The sequence below is a fragment of the Solanum verrucosum genome, unplaced genomic scaffold, assembly GCF_900185275.1.
Source record: "Solanum verrucosum unplaced genomic scaffold, falcon-dt-bn FXZP01000026.1, whole genome shotgun sequence".
Taxonomy (NCBI): domain Eukaryota; kingdom Viridiplantae; phylum Streptophyta; class Magnoliopsida; order Solanales; family Solanaceae; genus Solanum; species Solanum verrucosum.
Genome location: NW_026020285.1, coordinates 2,216,234 through 2,239,898, shown reverse-complemented (window position 1 = coordinate 2,239,898; position 23,665 = coordinate 2,216,234). Strand labels below are relative to the sequence as shown.

General features: G+C 34.5%; 1 pseudogene; it reads left to right on the top strand.

The window, feature by feature from the left end:
* Window positions 1-2,618: 2,618 nt before the first annotated feature.
* Window positions 2,619-22,781, top strand: LOC125834294 (uncharacterized; annotated as a pseudogene).
* The last annotated feature ends 884 nt before the right edge of the window (window positions 22,782-23,665 follow it).

Sequence of the window (23,665 nt, the reverse complement as noted above, 5' to 3'; positions counted from 1 at the left end):
TCAAGTACCTTTTTAATGTAATGACACCGTGACAATGCTAAACATCTTAGAATTCTAAGGATTCTTATACCTAAGATCACATCAGCAACTCCACGATCTTTCATATCAAAGTTGCTTTCTAGCATATGTTTAGTAGCATTTATGCCATTAGTGTCTCTACTGATGATCAACATATCACCAATATACAAACAAATAATACCCTTGTGATTTTAATGTAAACACATTTATCACTTCCATCATTCTTACATCCATTTACCAACATAGTTTGGTGAAATTTCTTATGTCATTATTTGGGTGCTTGTTTTAGTCCATAAAGTGACTTAACAAGTTCGCACACTTTCTTTTCTTTACCAGGAACCACAAAACCCTCGGGTTGTTCCATGTAAATTTCTTCCTCCAATTCTCCATTTAAGAAAGTTGTTTTCACATTTATTTGATGAATTTGGAGGTCATATAACACAACTAATAATATTGGCATCCGAATGGATGTAATTCTAGTTACTGACAAGTATATATCGACATGCTCAAGACCTTGTTTTTTGTCTAAAGCCTTTGACACAAAGTCTTGCTTTATATTTGTCAATAGTTCCATCGACTTTCATTTTCCTTTTAAAGATTCACTTTGAACCCAAAGGTTTTTTTTTCTAGAAGAAGATCAATTAACTTCCAATATTGTTGCTCAAGATTTCATCAATCTCACTATTGACACCATCTTTCCAAAAGGATGAGTCTACAGAAGACACAAGAAATGTTACAAAATCATATTCGAATGAAGTAAATGTCCTTTGACATTTGCTACGCCTTTGAATCTCTTTATTAAGTACATTCTTGTCACGACCCAAAAATGGACGTGATGGCACTCATCTTACCCCACCAAGACAAGTCAGCCTAAAACTCAACCATTACAATAAAATGTGGAAATTTTTATAATAAACTCAAATATACCCCAAAATCTGGTTGTCACGTGTACAAGCCTCTAAAGTATTACAATTGAATCAAAAGAAAAATACAAGTCTCATATGACATTGTTTCTAGAGTAGAACAAGATCATAAGCAGGAGTAAGAAGGATCACTGAGAAGACAAACAACTACCTCACAAATCTCCCAGAAGCCTTGGAAATGAAGAGAATAACAAGTACACAAAAATCCAGGCTCGTAACCTACAAAAATTTGTAAAAGCAAGTGGTGAGTACCAAACCACACGGTACTCAACAAGTAAACCTCTAAACACGAGCTAAGGGGATAGAATACAAGTATTTCTTACACTCCAACCGAACCTTCACAACTACAAACTGTATAAAACCAGCCTAACCTAACAGTTCACAATTTACAAAGCACATAGCTCAACACAACACTCTAACAATTTCATATCCTCAACAACAACAATAGTTTCATATCCTCAACAACAACACTCTAACAATTGCATATCTTCAACAACAAGCTCAATATTCATCAGTCACAAGTTCCATAGAAAGGCACTCACAAGATCAGCAACACACAAGATCAAGTTCACCAATAATAAAGAAGTGCAATGCAATGAAATGCAATGTCAAGTATAGTGATGCATGTCTGACCTAATGATACACACTCGCTGTCTCTCAGTTCGGGACCCATGGGGGACATATTTGTCCATGCATCCATCGCGGCGCGCGATACGATCCTCGATAATAGTAACCATCGCGGTGCGTGATACGTCTCTCGAAATATAGTATCTGTCGCGGCGCGCGAGACGTCCCTCGAAATATAGTATCCGTCGCGGCGCGCGACACGTCCCTCAAAATATAGTATCCATTGCGGTGCGCGATACGTCCCTCGAAATGGTACATCCTCTTTATTTTCTTATTATTTTTCAATGCACATAACACTTGTCACAACCATGTCTCAGAACAATGCAAATGACATGTTCACACAAATAATGAGGAGATGACCATTTTCATAACATTGCACAATTCACAATAAGACAATCAGGATACAACATCAACAATGATTCAACAAGTCTTTCAAACAATTCTCAACACATCACACAAACAATTGATCATATTGCCTTTTATTATCCCTTTTTCATCATTAGAATTAATCAATGTAGACAAGTCAACCCATCACCAAGCCTCATTACCCTAAATACATATTACAAGGAAATACATGAATTCCATACCCTACAAGGGTTTAGAAATCCACTTGCCTCAAACAATCGAATGATTACTCTGGGACTTGAGTCTTCCCCTTTCGTTGAGCTTTCAAATCAATGCAATCTATTCAAGTACATAGTCACAATAAGATTTCGAAACTAACAACACCCATATTACTATAGGTATAGCCTAGACCCAAAAACTCACTCAAATTTACAATCAAGTTTCTAAATTTCAAGTCTAGGGTTAAGCTTCAACTTCTCCAATATCACAATTCTAATGGTATTCATGTAATACAATATACTCAATATTTAATTTTATATACCACTATATCAAGCTAGGCTAATTATATAATATCATCGTTGTAAGACCTATTTGATAAGAAAAAGAGGAACCAGTACGTTAACCTCTAAGGACAATAATATACTCTCTTTTGTTGCAAAGCCATAACCTACACTAATGCATCAATCATTTGGCATTGATTAGGCAATGATTAAAGTGCAGGTTTGCCCCGAAAAACTATGCAACACCACAATCTATTCCTACCTTTCTTTCTAATCAATTTGACATAAATTCCAACCTTTCTTTCCAATCTAATTAACATAACTACCATAGCATTTATATCTCATTCCATATCTAGCAATACGATATTAAATATTAGTAAATTACCTGAATGTGAACCTTTCTGCTTTCACGGTGCTCGCCTCTCACGGAAATTTTAGGTTCTCTTCTTCATCCTTTTTTCCCTAAATTAATTATATATTAAAAGTGACAAACTGTACTATTTATTTTAATAAATGAATTAAATTTAAGATATTAAATAAATTATCACTTTAGTCCATTAACTATCGGTTAAGTCAATTATCTACAATTACCTATCAATTAATTAACTCAAGCTAAACGAATAGTTCAAAATTCTCAAACCAATTCCACTAACTGATCATGAATGACTCGGGGAAACTATTGGAACGGATGTAATGGTAATTTCACGAAAATTTCTAAAAATGACATTCTGGGTCATTACAATTCTCTTTTTTTCCTTTCCCAAGGTCTTTTAGACCCTTCACTAGACTACTCAATTAGTCTAATTTTACAATCCACAGTCATAGGTCCTATTTTAATCAGTTTAGGAATAGGAACTTGGACTTTGGCTAGACACCCCCACACTTTGAAATATTTCAAGTTGGATTTCCTTCATTTCCATTTCTCATATGGAATAGATTGTGTCCTGGAAAAACAAATTTTTCCATTGCTTTCTTTATGAAAAGGCAAAACTTTTTGTTGTTCCCTTTTGCAGTAAGGATAGTTCCTCCACACAAGTTTTGTGGTAAACCAAAACTTATAAGTAATGCATTGATCGTTTCTTTCAAAGTTAGTTCTTTTTTCATTAGATTGAGGTGAATAGGGCAACAGTTTGATGGATAATTCCACTTTTCAAACATATTTCTGCAAATTGAGATTTATACTCTCCATCCCTATTACTTCTTATCTTTTTCCCAACTAGTTTTCAACTTCAATATTATATTGTCTAGACGTTTCTATTGTTTCATCCTTACCATTCAGCAAATAGACATAGTCATTTCTAATGCAATTGTCAATGAAAGTTACGAAATACCTTTTTCCACCATGAGATGGTGTTGACTTCATATCACAAATGTCAGTGTAAATCAATTCTAAGGGATTAGAATTCCTTTCAACAGATTTATAAGAATGCTCAGCATACTTAGATTTCACACAAACTTGACATTTTTTATTTATTGCACTCAAAGTTAGACAAAACTTCTAAGTTGATCAATTTTCCTTACAAGGTTTTGTAATTGACAAGTCCCAAGTGTTCATGTCACAAACAGTTTGACTCAAGCAAGTAAGAACAATTAAAAATATTGAGTTTGAAAAGCTTTCCGCGAGGTAGCTTTTTCTCACAGATATTTGTTCCTATTTTTTACAATTTTGTATGACACAAGCATTGTTTAGAGTCATCACCTTGTCAAATGTCCTTTTCAACAGGTGCTTTCCATGACTTTCAATTTGATTGTTATAGAACTACCCGTGAACAAAGTTTCATCAGGTCCAATAAAGGCAATATAATCCAAATGTTTCTTTTACTAAACATAACGAATAACTATTCACCAATATTCATGTCTATGCAAATTCTTTTATTATAATAGACATATATTTTCATGAAAAATCACAACATTTTAAGAGACATTTTTTCATAAAAGAACACAATTATTTTGAACAAGTATATATATAATTTGGTAGTTTCATACTAGTCACATCATATACTAGTAATAGAGAAACTCAACAACCACAATACCGAATATACTCCAAGAATTTTGTGAGTCTAACATAATACAAAAGTATCATTGAATTTCATATCTTTTTCTCCAAAATTAAATTAGACACCAAGTCTAATTTTATCTTTATCATAAGCAAAGAACCCCCACATTTTAAATATGATCTCAAAAATATTTTTCAAGTATTTGAAAATAGTTTTTCCACATATTTTCCCAAACTATCAAAATATCATTGGCACTATGAAACCTCTTTTGGAAATATTATTCTACAAAAGAATTATATTGCTTCAATTCTCTTTGACAATATTTACATAGTGTCAAAGTTAATTCATAGAGGCACAAAATCACAAACTGTAAGTCACTGGTATTTTTCCATCTATCACAAATAGACATACCACTTAGTATTTAGAATACCAACAATAAAGACAAAAAAATTTGTACAATTTGTTTCTATATAACAGTGAGTTTATAGAAAGTCAAAAGTACATCATTGACTTATTATGTGAAGTTTTCATAATTTTTCAAACCAATTGCATAGTCTGATTTATCCAGAGTAATAAACTATAAAAGTTTTTAGCCTACCAAAATCAGACACAAACAAATTTCAAATGGAGTCCTAAACTACAAAAGTTTTTTTTTTTTTTTTTAGTCTCCAAACTGAATTAAACATATTCTTTATCACATATAAATTTTTTCTTTTCAAATAGTCTTCCAACTATAACATTTTGACATACTATTTTATCAAACAAAAATGTGCATCTCTCATTTTGCAAACTACAGAATTTTAAAGGCAGTACTATTTGCCAAGAAAAATTCATTCCACAACAAATGGTTTGCAGATCTTTTTCCAAAGATACACATGATAAAAAATCAAAATTGTTAACTCTTAGAAACTATTTTCCTCCTTAGATAAATAATAAGTAGGTTACCTGGTGTAATCTTTAACCAGAATAGCACCAATTTTTTCTGTACATTCTCACTTCGACCTTGCTAAACAAAGCACCAAATTATGGAGAAGAAATGCCTTAACTTCTACTTCCATGATCTGTTTCTCTCAATCAGTAGAATACAAGAAATACCGACAATATAATAATTTCCTTAAGATTGTTGTACATCTTGTATTCCTAAGATACTTAGAACAAAACTATGAAGAACTTAGTAAGACACAATAAAGTTTAAGAACATTTTCACAACTAGAAAATTAAAACTAGAATCAGAAACAAATTAGGAAAAATATATGAAATATTTTTTCTTAAAGAAGAATTGTTGTCAATCTGTGTTTAAAGAATCTTATTGATTCCAACAAACTTTGCAGAAACACGAAGTTGCCAAAGTTTAATGAACCAGTGAAGAACAGAAGAACATAAAATAATTCACAACTCTAAAATCTATAACACATACCAGAATCTGGAAAAACAGAAAGAAGATCAAGCCCACTGAATGCACAGTGTCCCCTTAAGGAAATTATTCCCCTCTAGTATCCGAGGTTTGATTCGGAATATGTCCTCCCAGGATAGAATGATCTCAATCACCAATGTATTGATACCCAAAACGCTAGTGTCAGCGAGCCACTCAACGGCACTAAAGTACACTTAGAATACTAGATTTAGTAGTAGAAGAAGAAGTTCAGAAGATCGTTCTTAAAATGAGAGGAAATCCCTCAATTTATAGAAAAAAAAGGGTAGTGTGGAAAGGTTCTTAATGTGCCTTACCGGAAAGGTCACAAACCTTTGGAAAAGTCACAATCTTTCGGAAAGGTCACCACCTTTCATAAAAGTAACAACTTTTCATAAAAGTCATAACTTTTCATAAAAGTCGCAACTTTTCATAAAAGTCACAACTGTTCATAAAAGTCGCAACTTTTCATCAAAGTCACAAGTCTTCATAAAAGTCGCAACTCTTCATTAAAGTCGCAACTCATCATAAAAGTCGCAACTCTTCATTTTCAATTCACACCTTTTAAAAACCTAACATTGGTATATACCAAATTTTTAAAAAAAATCATATCATTTAGGATAAGAATAATTCTTGTAAAAAACCTACAGATACGTCAGCTTGAATTTGGGTGATTAGGCCTAAATAATTTTAGGATGAAGTTTCTAGTTGCACATTGTTATGAGATCACATACAAGATTGACGAAATTATGGATTTCAAAAGGATTGTAAAAAGAACTCAATAATATTTCTGAAGGAATACATTCAAGTGATAATGCGTCAATTCATACATTATTTAACAACACGTCATAAGTGCTAAGTCTAATTCAATTAGAAGGGAAGGAACAATTATCAATAACTATTTCAATTACAATTATTTATATTTACTTGTGCAGCATGTAATAATAGATAACTGTTTTATTGAATGAAGCATCCATCATCGTGATTGAATTATGTAGAATATATTTCCTTAAATGATCCTTACCGATAGATTGCAAATTTATTATTTTCTCTTCTTTGTCTATGCAACAATTTTAAATTTGGAGTTAAGAATGTTATTCTTTAAAATTCTTTAAGGTTAGAATCTTCCCTAACATTTATAGTAATTTATTTTTTCACTCTATTATCTTGACATTAAGAATGATCTTATGTAATTATGTAAGCACGTATTTATATTAATATATATTAAATATCAAAGACTTGGACTTGGACTTGGACTCGGCACTTGGGCTTGGGCTTGGATCGGACCTTCAAATAAATATTTTTATAAAGCTTAAATATATACTATATAAATAACAATGATTTTACAAACAAGAATAGTATATATATCTGTAGTTTGATACAAACTGTACAAAATAGGTAAAAAATTAAAGTGACCAAGAGAAAAAATAACACAAGATAGAGATAATCATAGTTTATGTAAACTCAAAACTAATATTGTGGTCATCATTTTTGAGAAATCTTTCCACAATATCTAGGCATGGTTGCAAAACAGTATTCCTTCATGCTTCGTCAACAACTTCTTTTCTATCATCTTTGAAAACGTCAGTAGCAATAATGTGATGCACCGACCACATTTTATCATTTATTAATCGTTGAATCTTGTCAAGTTGGTTACAAATTAATATACGAGTATTACGCTTGATACTTGAAATTGAAGCTTGAAGAATCATCTTCTTCCATTCATCATCTCTGTCTATATTTTTTTCTTCCCTTAAATATTTGTCCATTTCAGCGACACCAATGGACCATCGGATTCCTTTGGTGTAATCCGAATCTGGAATGAAAATTTGCCGCACCTCATTCACCAGTCGTGCATGCGACATAAATTTAAGAATAGTTTTATTTAGGTGAACATATATTTGAAAACCAAAAGTATTATTACGAAAACTATATAAGAAAAGTTTTAGTTAGAGTCATTATAATATTTTGATTAATATATAAAATAACTACAAAAACTACCTGCATTGACCATTTCATCAACCCTCGTGTCAACTATACGGTTTAAGACTGATTGCTCTATAGCAATCCAAATAAAGCAACTGTCATACTTATGTTTGAACATGAATACAGGGTCTTCCACTAGTTTTTCAATAAACGAATTTGACCCTCTAAGAAAAATTGAAACACATTGAATATTCAAAAAAATTTCAATGTAGTCAATGACTTCACACAGAAATCTTCGGCCGTGAAGTTGGAATCTGGCTCAATTTCACCTAAGAAATTGTGAAACAAAATAAATGTCAATTAGTATTCACAATAAAATAAAGGAATCACAAAAAAATGTCTTTTTCAAATATGTATACCTAGCAAATAGTGTCGTACACCTTGTTTCTCAGCGTGTGTGATCTTGTTGGCCATGATTTCAAGTCCCTTATACACTTGCATTTTGTCCGAGTTGATTATTTCTCCTCGAAAATGGGTGGCAAGGTCAACAGAGAGACAAGATTTTCCCGTTTCTATTGCTCCCATTATGAACACCACTTTCTTGTTGTTGAACTTGTTGTTGTTGATGATGAAAGTATTCATTTTAGCTACACATAAAATAAAATTATAATAATAATTAGTTTAAAATAGTAAATAATCTCATGAAAACCACTCATGCATACACTCATACATTAAAAAATCGTATAAATATAAGGTTAATAAGTAGAAACCTTGCTTGGGATGTAATAAACTGTATTTGTGGACTTATTAATTATCATACCATATTCAGAAATACTGATATCTTTTAGGATAACATCAATGACTTTTGAAAAATGTATAGATATGTCCACTTGAATATTGGTAATGACAAGTAAATAATTTTAGGATAAACTTAACAAATGTACATTGTTTGGAGATTGCATATAACTGGGCAATTATAGTAAAAATGTGATTATGAACTTATGAATTGGTATATACCAATTTTTTTTTAAAAATCATATCTTTTTGGATAAGAATAATTCTTGTAAAAAACCTACAGAAACGTCAGCTTGAATTTGGGTGATTAGGCCTAAATAATTTTAGGATGAAGTTTCTAGTTGCACATTGTTGTGAGATCACATACAAGATTGACGAAATTATGGATTTCAAAAGGATTGTAAAAAGAAATCAATAATATTTCTGAAGGAATACATTCAAGTGATAATGCGTCAATTCATACACTATTTAACAACACGCCATAAGTGATAAGTCTAATTCAATTAGAAGGGAAGTAACAATTATCGATAACTATTTCAATTACAATTATTTTTATTTACTTGTGCAGCATGTAATAATAGATAACTGTTTTATTTAATGAAGAATCGATCATCGTGATTGAGATAGGTAGAATATACTTCCTTAAATGATCCTTACCGATAGATTGCAAATTTATTATTTTCTCTTCTTTGTCTATGCAACAATTTTAAATTTGGAGTTAAGATTGTTATTCTTTAAAATTCTTTAAGGTTAGAATCTTCCCAAACATTTTTAGTCATTTATTTTTTCACTCTATTATCTTGACATTAAGAATGATATCATGTAATTGTGTAAGTACGTATTTATATTAATATATATTAAATATCAAAGACTTGGACTAGGACTTGGCGCTTGGGCTTGGAGCGGACCTTAAAATAAATATTTTTATAAAGCTTAAATATATATTCTAAATAACAATGATTTTACAAACAAGAATAGTATATATATCTGTAGTTTGATAGAAACTGTCCAAAATAGGTCAAAATTTATGGTGACCAAGAGAAAATATAACACAAGATACAGATAATGATAGTTTATGTACACTTAATACTAATATTGTTATCATCATTTTTGAGAAATTTTTCCACAATATCTAGGCATGGTTGCAAAACAGTATTCCTCCATGCTTCGTCAACAACTTCTTTTCTATCTTCTTTGAAAACGTCAGTAGAAATAATATGATGCACCGACCACATTTTCTCATTTATTAATCGATCAATCTTGTCAAGTTGGTTAAAAATTAATATACGAGTATTACGCTTGATACTTGAAATTGAAGCTTGAAGAATCATCTTCTTCCATTCATCATCTCCGTCTATATTTTTTTCTTCCCTTAAATATTTGGCCATTTCAGCGACACCAATGGACCGTCGGATTCCTTTGGTGTAATCTGAATCTGGAATGAAAATTTGCCGCACCTCATTCACCAGTCGTGCATGCAACATAAATTTAAGAATAGTTTTATTTAGGTGAACATATATTTGAAAACCAAAAGTATTATTACGAAAACTATATAAGAAAAGTTTTAGTTAAGAGTCATTATAATATTTTGATTAATATATAAAATAACTACAAAAACTACCTGCATTGACCATTTCATCAACCCTCGTGTCAACTATACGGTTTAAGACTGATTGCTCTACAGCAATCCAAATAAAGCAACTGTCATACTTATGTTTGAACATGAATACAGGGTCTTCCACAAGTTTTTCAATAAACGAATTTGACCCTCTAACAAAAATTGAAACACATTGAATATTCAAAAAAAAATCAATGTAGTCAATGACTTCACACAGAAATCTTCGGCCGTGAAGTTGGAATTTGGCTCAATTTCACCTAAAAAATTGTGAGACAAAATAATTGTCAATTAGTATTCATATTAAAATAAAGGAATCACAAAAAAATGTCTTTTTCAAATATGTATACCTAGCAAATAGTGTCGTACACCTTGTTTCCTAGCGTGTGTGATCTTGTTGGCCACGATTTCAAGTCCCTTATACACTTGCATTTTGTCCGAGTTGATTATTTCTCCTCGAAAATGGGTGGCAAGGTCAACAGAGAGACAAGATTTTCCCGTTCCTGTTGCTCCCATTATGAACACCACTTTCTTGTTGTTGAACTTGTTGTTGTTGATGATGAAAGTATTCATTTTAGCTACACATAAAATAAAATTATAATAATAATTAGTTTAAAATAGTAAATAATCTCATGAAAAACACTCATGCATACACACATACATTAAAAAATCTTATAAATATAAGGTTAATAAGTAGAAACCTTGCTTCAGATGTAATAAACTATGTAAGATAATATATTTTTCTTGATGGTGGTTATGAAAGACATTGCATTTAGCATTTATAGTAAAATGTATATGTGGACTTATTAATTATCATACCATATTCAGAAATATTGATATCTTTTAGGATAAGATCAATGACTTTTGAAAAATGTATAGATATGTCAACTTGAATTTTGGTAATGAAAAGTAAATATATTTAGGATAAACTTAACAAATGTACATTGTTTGGAGTTCGCATATAACTGGGCAATTATAGTAAAAATGTGATTATGAACTTATGAATAGGGATATACCAAAAAAATTTTAAAAAAAACATATCTTTTAGGATAAGAATAATTCTTGTAAAAAACCTACAGATACGTCAGCTTGAATTTGGGTGATTAGGCCTAAATAATTTTAGGATGAAGTTTCTAGATGCACATTGTTATGAGATGACATACAAGATTGACGAAATTATGGATTTCAAAAGGATTGTAAAAAGAACTCAATAATATTTCTGAAGGAATACATTCAAGTGATAATGCTTCAATTCATACACTATTTAACAACACGACATAAGTGCTAAGTCTAATTCAATTAGAAGGGAAGGAACAATTATCGATAACTATTTCAATTACAATTATTTATATTTACTTGTGCAGCATGTAACAATAGATAATTGTTTTATTGAATGAAGCATCCATCATCGTGATTGAATTAGGTAGAATATATTTCCTTAAATGATCCTTACCAATAGATTGCAAATTTATTATTTTCTCTTTGAGAAGATGCATGCGAAATGGCTCAGTACGTGTAATGTACGAGCATGTAAGGGGAATTCTTAAACATAAACATAAGTTTGAACATACTTATCTCTTCTCAAACTTTCTCAACTCAAGGAATACTCAAGTATACTCAAAACTACTCAAACTTACTCAAATCAGAAGTACTCAAGGATAAGATACTCAACTTAGAGATTAGATACTCAACTCAATGATATGATATTCGACTATAGGTACTCAACTCAATATAAAGTAACAGTACACATACAATATATGGAAAGCTTTATAAAACAGTAAAAACAACTTAGTTCATTAAATAAAATGCAATAACAAACTCCAATTTACTTATATAATGAAGTAATATAGTTTTTTGTGGGAGATTCTCTAACCGACAACCACCACTATGAGCCTAAGTGATGATACAACATCTCGCCCACGCTGCCAGAACTATCCTATACTTTGCCGTCATATAGAATACTTTAACTTAGTGGATCCACTAGCTTAACTTATGTGATCATCTAAGAAGTATGACCCATTAATACCCATGATGGCTACATGATTTATGGAGACTTGAGTTAATATGAACTGGCATCCCCATATCGGTGCTAAATACTACTCCCAAAAATATACTTAGCTCACATGTTTTAAAACAACTTCTTTCTTTGGTTTGAGATAATTACTCAAAACATAGCTTAAAAGCTCTTTGGTAAATCATAGTTTCCTCTTTACTGAAAAACTAGCTCAAAGGCTCTTTTGAAATCTCAATTTCCTTTCTTGTTTAAATGTGAAAACATTTACTTTTTGGGAATACATAGTCCCGATATACTCTTTTGAAGAAATGAACTAAACTCTTTACTCTTTACTCTTTGCTTAACTCAAAACTTAAGTCTTAAAACAAAGTTAAAACGTTTGTAAAAGACTTCTTAAAATATGGTTCACACCGAATTATGGACGTGAACGACTCAATGCAAGGTTTTCAATAACCATAGATAGAACTCAAAACTTGGAACTCAAGAACTTGAATAATACTACTCACTTCAAGAATGCTCAACTTAGAGGGTTCATGCGGAATTATGAGCATAACTACTCAACTCAAGGACTCAAAGATACTTCTCATCTCAAAATTGTTCGACTTATAATGTTTATGCGGAATTATGGGCGTGAACAACTCAACTCATGGAATTCATGGGTAATAGGTAATAGTCCCATGATTAGGAATGCAATCTCAAATGGGTTAGAAACTCAATACTTAAGACTTAGGATCTTAAGATATTTCTCCTCTCATAGATACTCAACTTCTGGAATTCATGCGGAATTTAATGGCATGAACGACTTGACTCGTAGGTCTACATAACATTATGGAACTCATGATACAACTCTTCTTATTCTCTGAATTACTTCCTCAAAACTTAGTTCAAATAGATAGTTGATCTCAAAGGATTCACAATTGAACTCAAAGGCTTTCTTGAACTTTACTCTTAACTCTCTCTTGAATGTGAATTATGAATTCAAGAGTTTTGGTTCATGATATGAAGGATCTCATGATGACAAAGTAGATTCATGAATACATTCTCCTCATCCTCAGACTCACTTGCTCGAGTCTTGAAACAAGTTACTAATAATTGTAGAAGACTCTTCAGAAAGACTCTAAGGGACCTTATCAAAAAGGTTTGAAAGAACTCTCAAACTCGACTCTCAACTCTACCTTGAATTTGATTTATGAATTCAAGGTTATGATCATGTTAGTCATGGTTTTAGGTGTTTAGAAGTAGCTTAGAGTAGTTAGAATCGAAAAGGAGTGAATGTACACTTTAAACAAACTCAACGGGGAAACCGACAACAAACGGGGTGGGGCAGGCGACCCTGGTGCTATGGGTGGCGTGGGGCTCCAGCCCCTAAACTTCAGAGGCGGGTTTGGGGCGCTTTGGCAGGCGCATCGCGCCAGGCCCCAACCCAGAAAATTCAGCAAGTTTATTTTCTCGTTTTCTCACCCTATTTCGCCTAGAATCGAATGGTTTCTTCCCCAATCACTTAGAATTGATTACTTAACATAAGTACACTCTAATCTACTCAATACATCCCTTAAGACACTCACTTTGATCTCAAGAAATCATCCAAAACCCAACACAACAAGATTTAGAATGAACTTTAAGAACACCTATCAAGAACTCAAATCTTTCAACTTCAAGAATGAAATTTGCACTGAAAATAACATGTTTGGCGTGTGGGTGAAAAAACCCAACACTATGGAAGCTTACATACCTCTTAGGTATTAAACCCATGGCTAAAATCCGCAACAAGACGCAAGAATCTCGACGAACGTTTGATCCTCTCCTCTTTTCTCCTCTTTTCTCTTCTTCTTTACTCTTCTTGAACTGTCAACTAAAACCCTAGGCGTAAACTAGGATTATAAAACTGAACCTAATCAGATTATACCCTTAAAATATTACTAAAAACAAATTAAATCTGATTGGGTAAGGAAAAGACCAAAATACCCCTTACTATTTCCGGTTAACTTTCCTTAACTTGGCAGCCTACTTCAAAAAGTCATATCTCACTCATCCGAACTCGAAACTTAGAAAACTCAGCAGCATTGGAAAGATAATTCAAAGATCTTCGCTACAGTATCTGTTCGCACACCTAAATCATCCTGAGCTAGGAGTTATGGTCGTTTGAAGTCGACCCAAAACTCATACTTAAGCATAACTTGCAAAATTTCAGATTTTGCTATTTCCAATTTATTTCTTTTTGAAACTCAAGGTGCCACAGAGTGATCTTAACACTTAAGAAATTTTAAATTCCTTGGTATATCTCATTCACTACGAAGAACGGTTCGAGTCGTAGTTTGAAAATTTTCTAGGGTGTTACAATATCTCCCCATTGGGATCATTCGTCCTCGAATGACGACTGGACTGGGTATGGAATGGGTTTACTCTTACTAAGGTTTAAGTCTAATGGTACGCTCTCACTATATTCAAGCTTAACCCAAATCCTTAGGTTCGCATTCTATACCTTTCTATAGGGAATCTCCTCCCAAGACTATTACTTTTTAACACCACATTCAAGCTTAGTATTCTAACAACTCCATGGACTCCTACTAACTAACTCCTTCAGAACCAACTAAGGGCTCTCATTTAACTATTTCTCATAGAAAAACATTAAGTTTTCTTCCTCCTCATTAATAACCTTAGATAGAATTATCACACCATCATTATCACGATAGGATCATCAACCTCCTCTTTCTAACATCACTTCATTACTAAAAAGACCTCTAAAAAGATATCCCCCAAACTCTTTGAAATTCATTACCATCTTAATATCAAACACTTGACTTGATTTCTCATCTTGTCATCTCCCCCTTAGGTCTAAACCTTACACTTGAAAGCTATGGACCTACTCCATCATCTCTAAACTGGTCTACAATCATCTTACTCTAATACTTGGTAATACTTATCTCATGGCTACTAAACTCTCCATAAACAGGTACTGAGACCTCTTTCTAAGATGTTTCTCTTAACCTTTTCCGATTGCATACCCTCTCGGTACACCTCTTAACGCTTTAGTTACTCTTGTGACTTAGCCACACTTCACTGCCTTTATCTGAAGGTTAGGGTCTCTCACTTGTACCACTCATATCTATTCCAACTAACATCTCAATTCCTCACTTACTCTATGTCAAGTCTTCTAGATCAAATCTCAAGACTAACATCATCACCCTCATGTTGTCATTCTTTTGATCATGACACTCATCTCAAATTCAAGATTAATGTTTATGACTATTCCCAAATATTAATATGATTGCTCGCCTACTGCACAAACTCACCACTACTATACGCCAATTTTAGAAACACTCATCCACTAGGACCTTATGACAAGTAGTTAATCCTCACTTCTTAGAATTCATTCTTACAATTTAACATCACATTTCCCTTCACAACTTGAGTACTATTCACTCATTCACTATACATCAATGCCTAATTAGTTTTATAACACTTTGAATATTAAGGCTCTCCCTCAAATCATAAGCCTAGCTTAGATTCATCACCTCATGAATACTCCTTCTCTTCTATTCAATTACCTACACAATGACACTTCATCACAAACTCCTTTCTAGCTACAACACACTGTACCTCCTATGATGGAATCTTCACAACTCATCACTTCTTAGTCTACCCATAAGGGAAAACTCCTCATTACTAACTTACCAGGTACTTGACTATAGTAACATAGCTTGTCAAAACACCATCTCCCTTACTTAGATTACTAAACCTCTACATACTTTCCTCTAGCTCTGGGATCTTTCACTACTACTGTTCATGATCTCATAACTCATGCTACCTTTTTGGGTGAAAATCATACCCAAGCTCTAAACATGCTTCTTAAAAGGATCTCAAAACAAGGCTTAAGGAAAAGAGTACAACTCGCTTTTAGTTCAAACGCACGATTCATATGAATATGAGTGCATTCCTCTGAAACTGAACACTTAACTTTCTCTTGGGCTTCTATCAAGCCCCTCTGAGGTCTCTTGACTTTCTCAAGACTCTTGCTAAGGACAACTCATCCATAAGAATCTTTACACTTTACTTTTCAACCACCTCTAGTATGATGGGTAGTCGAATGAATTCTGAGAAACGTAGGAGTAAGAATAAAATCTCTAGGACATAGATCTATTGCACGACTAAGAGTATGAAAAAAGGTATTTTTTTCTTAAATGTATGTAGTCCCTCATTTATGGAAGTGAGGCCCTCACAACCATAAACAAGATCTTACTGACATGGCTTCATAGACACCCTAGGACACTTGAACTCTGTGCTCTGATACCAAGTTTGTCACAACCCGACTTTACACCCTGGACGTGGCCGGCACTCAAGAACCATTTATGGTCCCCAAGCAAACCCTAATCCTGGCTGACTACAAGCGAAAGACTAACTTAAGCATGCAAAAGCTTAAAACTGAAATAAAAGTTCATAAAACTTAAATAGAAACTTTAAATCAAAAGAAAGCTCTGTATAACAAAATATATACAACTCGCCATAAAAAATGTAACTTTAGTCTTTAAAAAATTTAATAAAATAAATGATACAGACTTCTTAACTATACTGACTATCTATGAAGCCTTTAACTGTTAAAGATGGAAGTCGGGACAAGACCCACGACATCTTGACTAAACTGAAAGGTAAATGAAATCCTCCAGAAACAAGGAGGCTCACCATAACTAACTCAAACTTTTGGATGTATCAACGAAGCTCCTATTGATGATCTTGAACACCTGTGTCTGCATCATGAGAAGATACAGGCCAAATAGCTTAGTACGTGGAATGTACGAGCATGTAAGGGGAATTCTAAAACAAAAACATAAGCTTGAACTTTATAAAAAGGAAACATACTTACCTCTTCTCAAACTTTCTCAACTCAAGGAATACTCAAGGATACTCAAAACTACTCAAACTTACTCAACTCAGAAGTACTCAAGGATAAGATACTCAACTCAATGATATGATATTTGACTCTGGGTACTCAACTCAATATAAAGCAACAATACGCATGCAATATATGGAAAGCTTTATAAAACAGTAAACATAACTTAGTTCGTTAAAGATAATGCAATAACAAACTCAACTTTACTTATATAATAAATTAAAATAGTTTTTGTGGGAGATTCTCTAATCGACAACCACCATTGTGAGCCTAAGTGGTGATACAACACACTGCCAGAATTGTCCTATACTTTTCCATCATATAGAACACTTTAACTTAGTGGATCCACTAGTTTAACTTATGTGATAATCTAAAAAGTATGACCCATTAATAGCCATGATTACTACATGGTTTAGGGAGACTTGAGTTATCTGAACTGACATCCCCATATCGGTGCTCAATACTACTCCCAAAACGTACCTAGCTCATATGTTTGTAAAAACAAAACTCTTTCTTTGGTTTGAGATTATTACTCAAAACTTAGCTTAACAGCTCTCTTTGAAATCATAGTTTCCTCTTTACTGAAAAACTAGCTCAAAGGCTCTTTTGAAATCTTAGTTTCCTTTCTTTTTTAAATGTGAAAACATTTACTATTTGGGAATACATAGTCCCGATATACTCTTTTGAAGAAATGAACTCAACTCTTTACTCTTTACTCTTTGCTTAACTCAAAACTTAAGTCTTAAAACAAAGTTAAAACGTTTGTAAAGACTTCTTAAAATATAGTTCACACTGAATTATGGACGTGAACGACTCAATACAACGTTTTCAATAACCATAGATAGAACTAAACACTTGGAACTTAAGAACTTCAATAATACTACTCACTTCAAGAATGCTCAACTTAGAGGGTTCATACGGAATTGTCAGCATGAACTACCCAACTCAAGGACTCAAAGATACTTCTCATCTCAAGATTGTTCGACTTATAATGTTCATGCGGAATTATGGGCGTGAAAAACTTAACTCACGGACTTCATGGGTAAAAGGTAATAGTCCCATGATTAGGAATGCAATCTCAAATGGGTTAGAAACTCAATACTTAAGACTTAGGATCTTAAGATATTTCTCCTCTCATAGATACTCAACTTCTGGAGTTCAGGCGGAATTTAATGGCATGAATGACTTGACTCGTAGGTCCACATAACATTATGGAACTCATGATACAACTCTTCTCATTCTCTGAATTACTTCCTCAAAACTTAGTTCAAATCGATAGTTGATCTCAAAGGATTCACAATTGAACTCAAAGGCTTTCTTGAACTTTACTCTTAACTCTCTCTTGAATGTGAATTATGAATTCAAGAGTTTTGGTTCATGATATGAAGGATCTCATGATGACAAAGTAGATTCATGAATACATTCTCCTCATCCTCAGACTCACTTGCTCGAGTCTTGAAACAAGTTACTAATAATTGTTTGGAATGGTTTTAGGTGTTTAGAAGTAGTTTAGAGTAGTTAGAATTGGAAAGGAGTGAAGGTACACATTAAACGAACTCAAACGGGGAAATCGATGACAAATTGGGTGGGGCAGGCGACCCTAACACTATGGGTGGCGCGGGGCGCAAGCCCCTAAACTTCAGAAGTGGGTTTGGGGTGCTTTGGCAGGCGCATCGCGCCAGGCGCCAACCCAAAAAATTTAGCAAGTTTATTTTCTCGTTTTCTCACCCTATTTCACCTAGAATCAAATGGTTTCTTCCCCAATCACTTAGAATTGATTACTTAACATAAGTACTGTAACATCCAGCAATTTGAAATAGCTATGAAGAAGCTTAGAATTGGTCAAGTTCAGATAGTCATAACTCCTAGCTCAAGATGAGTTAACTGTATTTCCAGTTATGTTTGCAAAGCTCGTGGAATGATCTTTCCAACGCTGCCGAGTTTGTGCGATTTCGAGTTCTTATGAGTGAGTTATGCCCTTTGAAAGTTGGGTTGTTAGTAGGGCAATTTAGTCCGAATTTGTAAGGTTACTTTGGCCTTTTCCCTAACCATTTCTTTTGGTTGTATTAATGGTCTAGATTGATTTTAAATCAGTTTTCCCTTTTAAAAAGTGAGGGTTAGGCCTTTGAGAGAGAAGAGGAGAAGAAGAGGAGAAGGAGAAGAAGAAGCAAGGTTCGTAGATATCGTCGTGGATTTCGTCGGGGGTGATCCCTATTAAGGGATTCTGAGCTTCCAACCTTGGGGCAGCGCGCCTAGCAGAGCCCCCACCAGGCCACTCTGAAGTCTGAAGGCTGGCGCCCCGTGTCTCTCAGAGCGCCAAGGACGCCAAGTCTTCCCATTCATTCCCCACTTTTTCATGCATGTTCCTTGATAATGTACCTATGTTTTATAGTTGTTTTCAACACTCTAAGGTACATCTAGACATCCCGAACTCATCCATAAACATGAGATCATTACACTTAAATCCATAATCCAATTCGAGGGAAGATAGGATCCAAGTCAAGTGAACTTAGATGCCAAGTGAAGTTAGAAGTCAAGTGAAGTTAGAGTCAAGCATAGAAGTTAAGAAGTCAAAGCAAGTCTTTAAAGTTTTTCAAGAGTCTTTATTGAACGTTTTAACTTCATTTTAAGGCTCAAGTTTCAAGTTAAGTAAAAAGTATAGGGTTTCAAGTTAAGCCAAGAGTAAAGAGTCAAGTTCATTTCTCAAAAGTTATTAGGGAACTAAGTATTCTCAAAGAAGTTTATAAATATTTTCACATTTAAGATGAGAGGAAACTGAGATTTCCAAAAGAGTTTTGAGGAGTTTGAGTACTATCTCTTTTTGAGAAAAAGATGAGTTTTGCGAAAGAGTTTCTAAAACATGATTAGTATGACAATCGAGTATGTTATAAATGTTTAAACAGTATGGTATCTAGATATACCATCAATGTTTATGCAGTATGACTTTCCGAGTCATCAATGATCATATTAAAAATATGGTTTTGATATGGTCTTTTTAGAAAGAGTTTTCAAGAGCAATTACCTCTTTTAAGAGAGTAGTTTGAGCAATTATTTCAAACTAAAGAAAGATGTGTTTAAAACACTCATGAGCTAAATTATTTTTGGGAGTAGTCTTGAGCACCGAATTGGGGACACGAGTTCATATTAACTCAACTCTCCATAAGAACCATGTAGCCAAATATGGGATTTGACGGGTCATACTTTTTAGATGATCACGTAAGTTAAGCTAGTGGATCCACTAAGTTAAAGTTAAAGTAAGGTCCAATATCACAGCAAGGTATATGATGGTCCTTGGGCAACGTGAGGTAAAACGTTGTATCATCACTAGGGCTCATAGTGGTGGTTATCGATTAGAGAAACTCCCACAATAGAAATTGCATGGTTCCTCGAGTAGTTCTGCTTAGTATGGATAGGGGTATGGGACTTCATTCATGCATTGCACAAGTAGACTTTGAGAGGAAGCATGGTATTTTTTTTATGATATTATAAATATGATTTTAATGTCATGTTTTAAATAGTTTTACAAGCTTTATATATTGCATGTGTCTTATTGCTTTATATCGAGTTCAGTTATTCATGAGTTGAACAGAGCCAAGGTAAGTTCTCTTTAGAATCCCTTTCAAGCTTAAGTTGTTGTTTAGTTGTCCAGCTCGCATACTCGTACATTCCATGTACTGATGCCAGTTGGCCTGCATCTTATTATGATGCAGACGCATGTACCCAAGATCAGCATCCAGCACGCCGTTGATCCAGCTAAACACTCCAGAGCCAGTGGTGAGCCTCCTTGCATTTCGGAGGACTCTGTTATTTCATTTTTCCTAGTTTTGTTTTATTAGGATGTTGTGGAGTCTGTCCCAACATCCATCTCTGTATTATAGAGGCTTCATAGACAGTCAATCAGTTAGTGTTGAGTTTCTCATCCGTGTATATGTAAATATTCTATTTTGAGACTCGAGTTGCCTTTTTGGCCAGATATTAGTTAGGTTGTTTTGTGACCTTTCATTGCATTAAGTTATTCTGTTGAGTTAGATTTTAGCTGAATTAGTAAGCCAGGCAAAGGGTCCGCTTGGGGGCTAGCAATGGTCTTCGAGTGCCGGCCACGTCCAGGGTGTAGGCTTGGGGCTTGACAAACTTGGTATCAAAGCCCAGAGTTCTAGAGTCCTAGGGAGTCTATGAAGCCGTGTCTGTAGAGTCCTAGTTATCGGTGTGAAGCGCGCCACATCTATAATTAGGAGGCTGCAACACTTAGGAACTATCTCACTTCTTTCACATTCATTTCGTGCGTTAGAGTTTATCTCTAAATAGTTTCTTTCTAATTCGTGCTTGCGCGTGTTTTCAGAGGATTTTGCCTCCACGAAGAACAATCAGAGTTCGTCCAGCTATGAAGAGTGTTGAGGAACAAGAGTTACCAAGTGCCCTAGAAGTGCAAACCCAAGAAGAGATCAAATATGCTGATTTTCATGAAGCTATCCGGATGTTAAGTCAAGTTGCGATCTTTCATGTTGGGCAGAGAGATAATCGACACGAAGTGGTTGATACTTTAAGGATCCGTGAACTCTTAAGGATGAACCAACCAAGCTTCACAGGTTCAAGTATTAGTGAGAATCCAGAGAACTTCATTGAGGAGCTTAAAAGGGTATTTGATGTGATGCATGTTGCTGGGTCGGAGAGGGTGGAACTAGCAGCATACCAAATGAAGGGTGTCGCTAGAATCTCGTTTGACCAATGGAAAAAGAATACGGCTGAGGATGCACCAGTAGTGAGTTGGGTTGTGTTTGAGAGTGTTCTCATGGGGCGTTTCTTTCCTAGTGAGTTGCGTGAGGCAAAGATAAAAGAGTTTATCACCCTTAACACAGAGTCTATGAGTGTTCATGAGTACAGTCTGAGGTTCAAACAACTTTGCCGCTATGCTCCGGAGATGGTTGCAGACATGAGGAGTAGAATAAGTTTTTATATTATTGGGTTATCTCGTCAGTCAAGCAAGGAAGGCAAGGTAGCTATGCTGATAGGGGATATTTACCTAGCAAGATTTATGATCCATTTACAATAAGTTAAGGAGGATAAGTTGAAGGATAGAGAAGAGTTTAAGGATAAGAGGGCTAAGATAGTAGGGGACGAGTTCAGGTAGCAAAAGAATGATGCCAATCAGTCATCCCTCCCATAGAAACAGAATGGACCTGCTCCACCATATGCTAGTGTACTTGCACCTGAGAACAAATATGGGTACAATAGAAATTCCTATAGTTTCAGGGCTAGACTTGCATATCCTCAAGGTAGTATGGTGCCAAGGGGTAGTAAGCCTCCTGTCTGTGCCAAGTGTGGTAGGAACCACTCAGGTATTTGTCGTGAGGGCTCCATTGGTTGTTTCAAGTGTGGTCAGAGTGGACACTTCATGCAAGAGTGTCCAAAGAACAGGCAAGGTAGTGGAAATATGAGCAATAGGGCCCAAGCTTCATCAGTTGCTCCCCCAGACAGGATGGTACCTAGAGGAGCTACTTGTAGTACTGGCAGAGGAGCAAACCGCCACTACGCAATCAACAGTCGCCAAGAGCAAGAGGATTCACCAGATGTTTTCACTAGTATGATTCGAGTCTTTGACTTTTCTTTTTATGCTTTGCTAAACCCCAAAGCGAGTTTATCTTTTGTAATTCCTTATGTTGCTATGAACTTTGATGTTATACCTGAGCAACCTAGTAAGCCAGTCATAGAGTGGAGTAGTAGTTCAGCAGTGCCTAAGGGTTGTTTCATTTCGTACCTCAAGGTGAGAAAGTTAGTTTCGAAGGGTTGTATCTATTACTTAGTCCGAGTTAATGACTCTAGTGTTGATATACCTCCTTTTTAGTCAGTTCCTATAGTAAGAGAGTTTCCAGAAGTTTTTCCTGATGATCTACCCGGAATTCCTCCTGAGAGAGAAATAGACTTTGGTAAGACATCATTCTAGATACTCGTCATATCTCTTTTTCGCCATATAGAATGGCACCAGCAGAGTTGAAAGAGTTGAAAGATCAGTTAAAGGGATCTAGTAGATAAGGGTTTTATTTGACCAAGTTGACTCAGAAAAACAACGAAGTTTCAATGGTCTGAACCTTGTGAGGAAAACTTTCAGGAATGGAAAGAGAAGTTGACTACCGCCCAGTTATGATATTTGGTTCTTGAGTACATACTGGGTATCTGAATCTAAAATGGATTTGAGATCAATAGTCGAGTTTAGGTGAATCGGGGTGTAATGTGATGAGCTAGAGGCTGTTGTAGTTTTCGCTTTGAAGATATGGCGTCATTGTTGTATGATGTTCATGTGGGTGTGTTCACTTAGAATGAGCTTAATCTAGAACAGAGAGAGAGTGGTTATGGTACTCAAGTATGATGACATGAGTTTTCTTTATCACCCTGGTAAGGCAAATATTGTTGCTAATTCCTTAAGCAGGTTGTCTATGGGTAGCACCGCCCATATTGAGGAAGAACATAGAGAATTAGCAAGAGATGTGCACAGACTGCCACGCCTGGGAGTTAGACTTATAGATTCTGCAGAAGGAGGAATAGAAGTAACGAAGGGGGCCGAGTCATCATTAGTGTCAGAAGTAAAAGGTGAGAAAGACCCAGACTCTA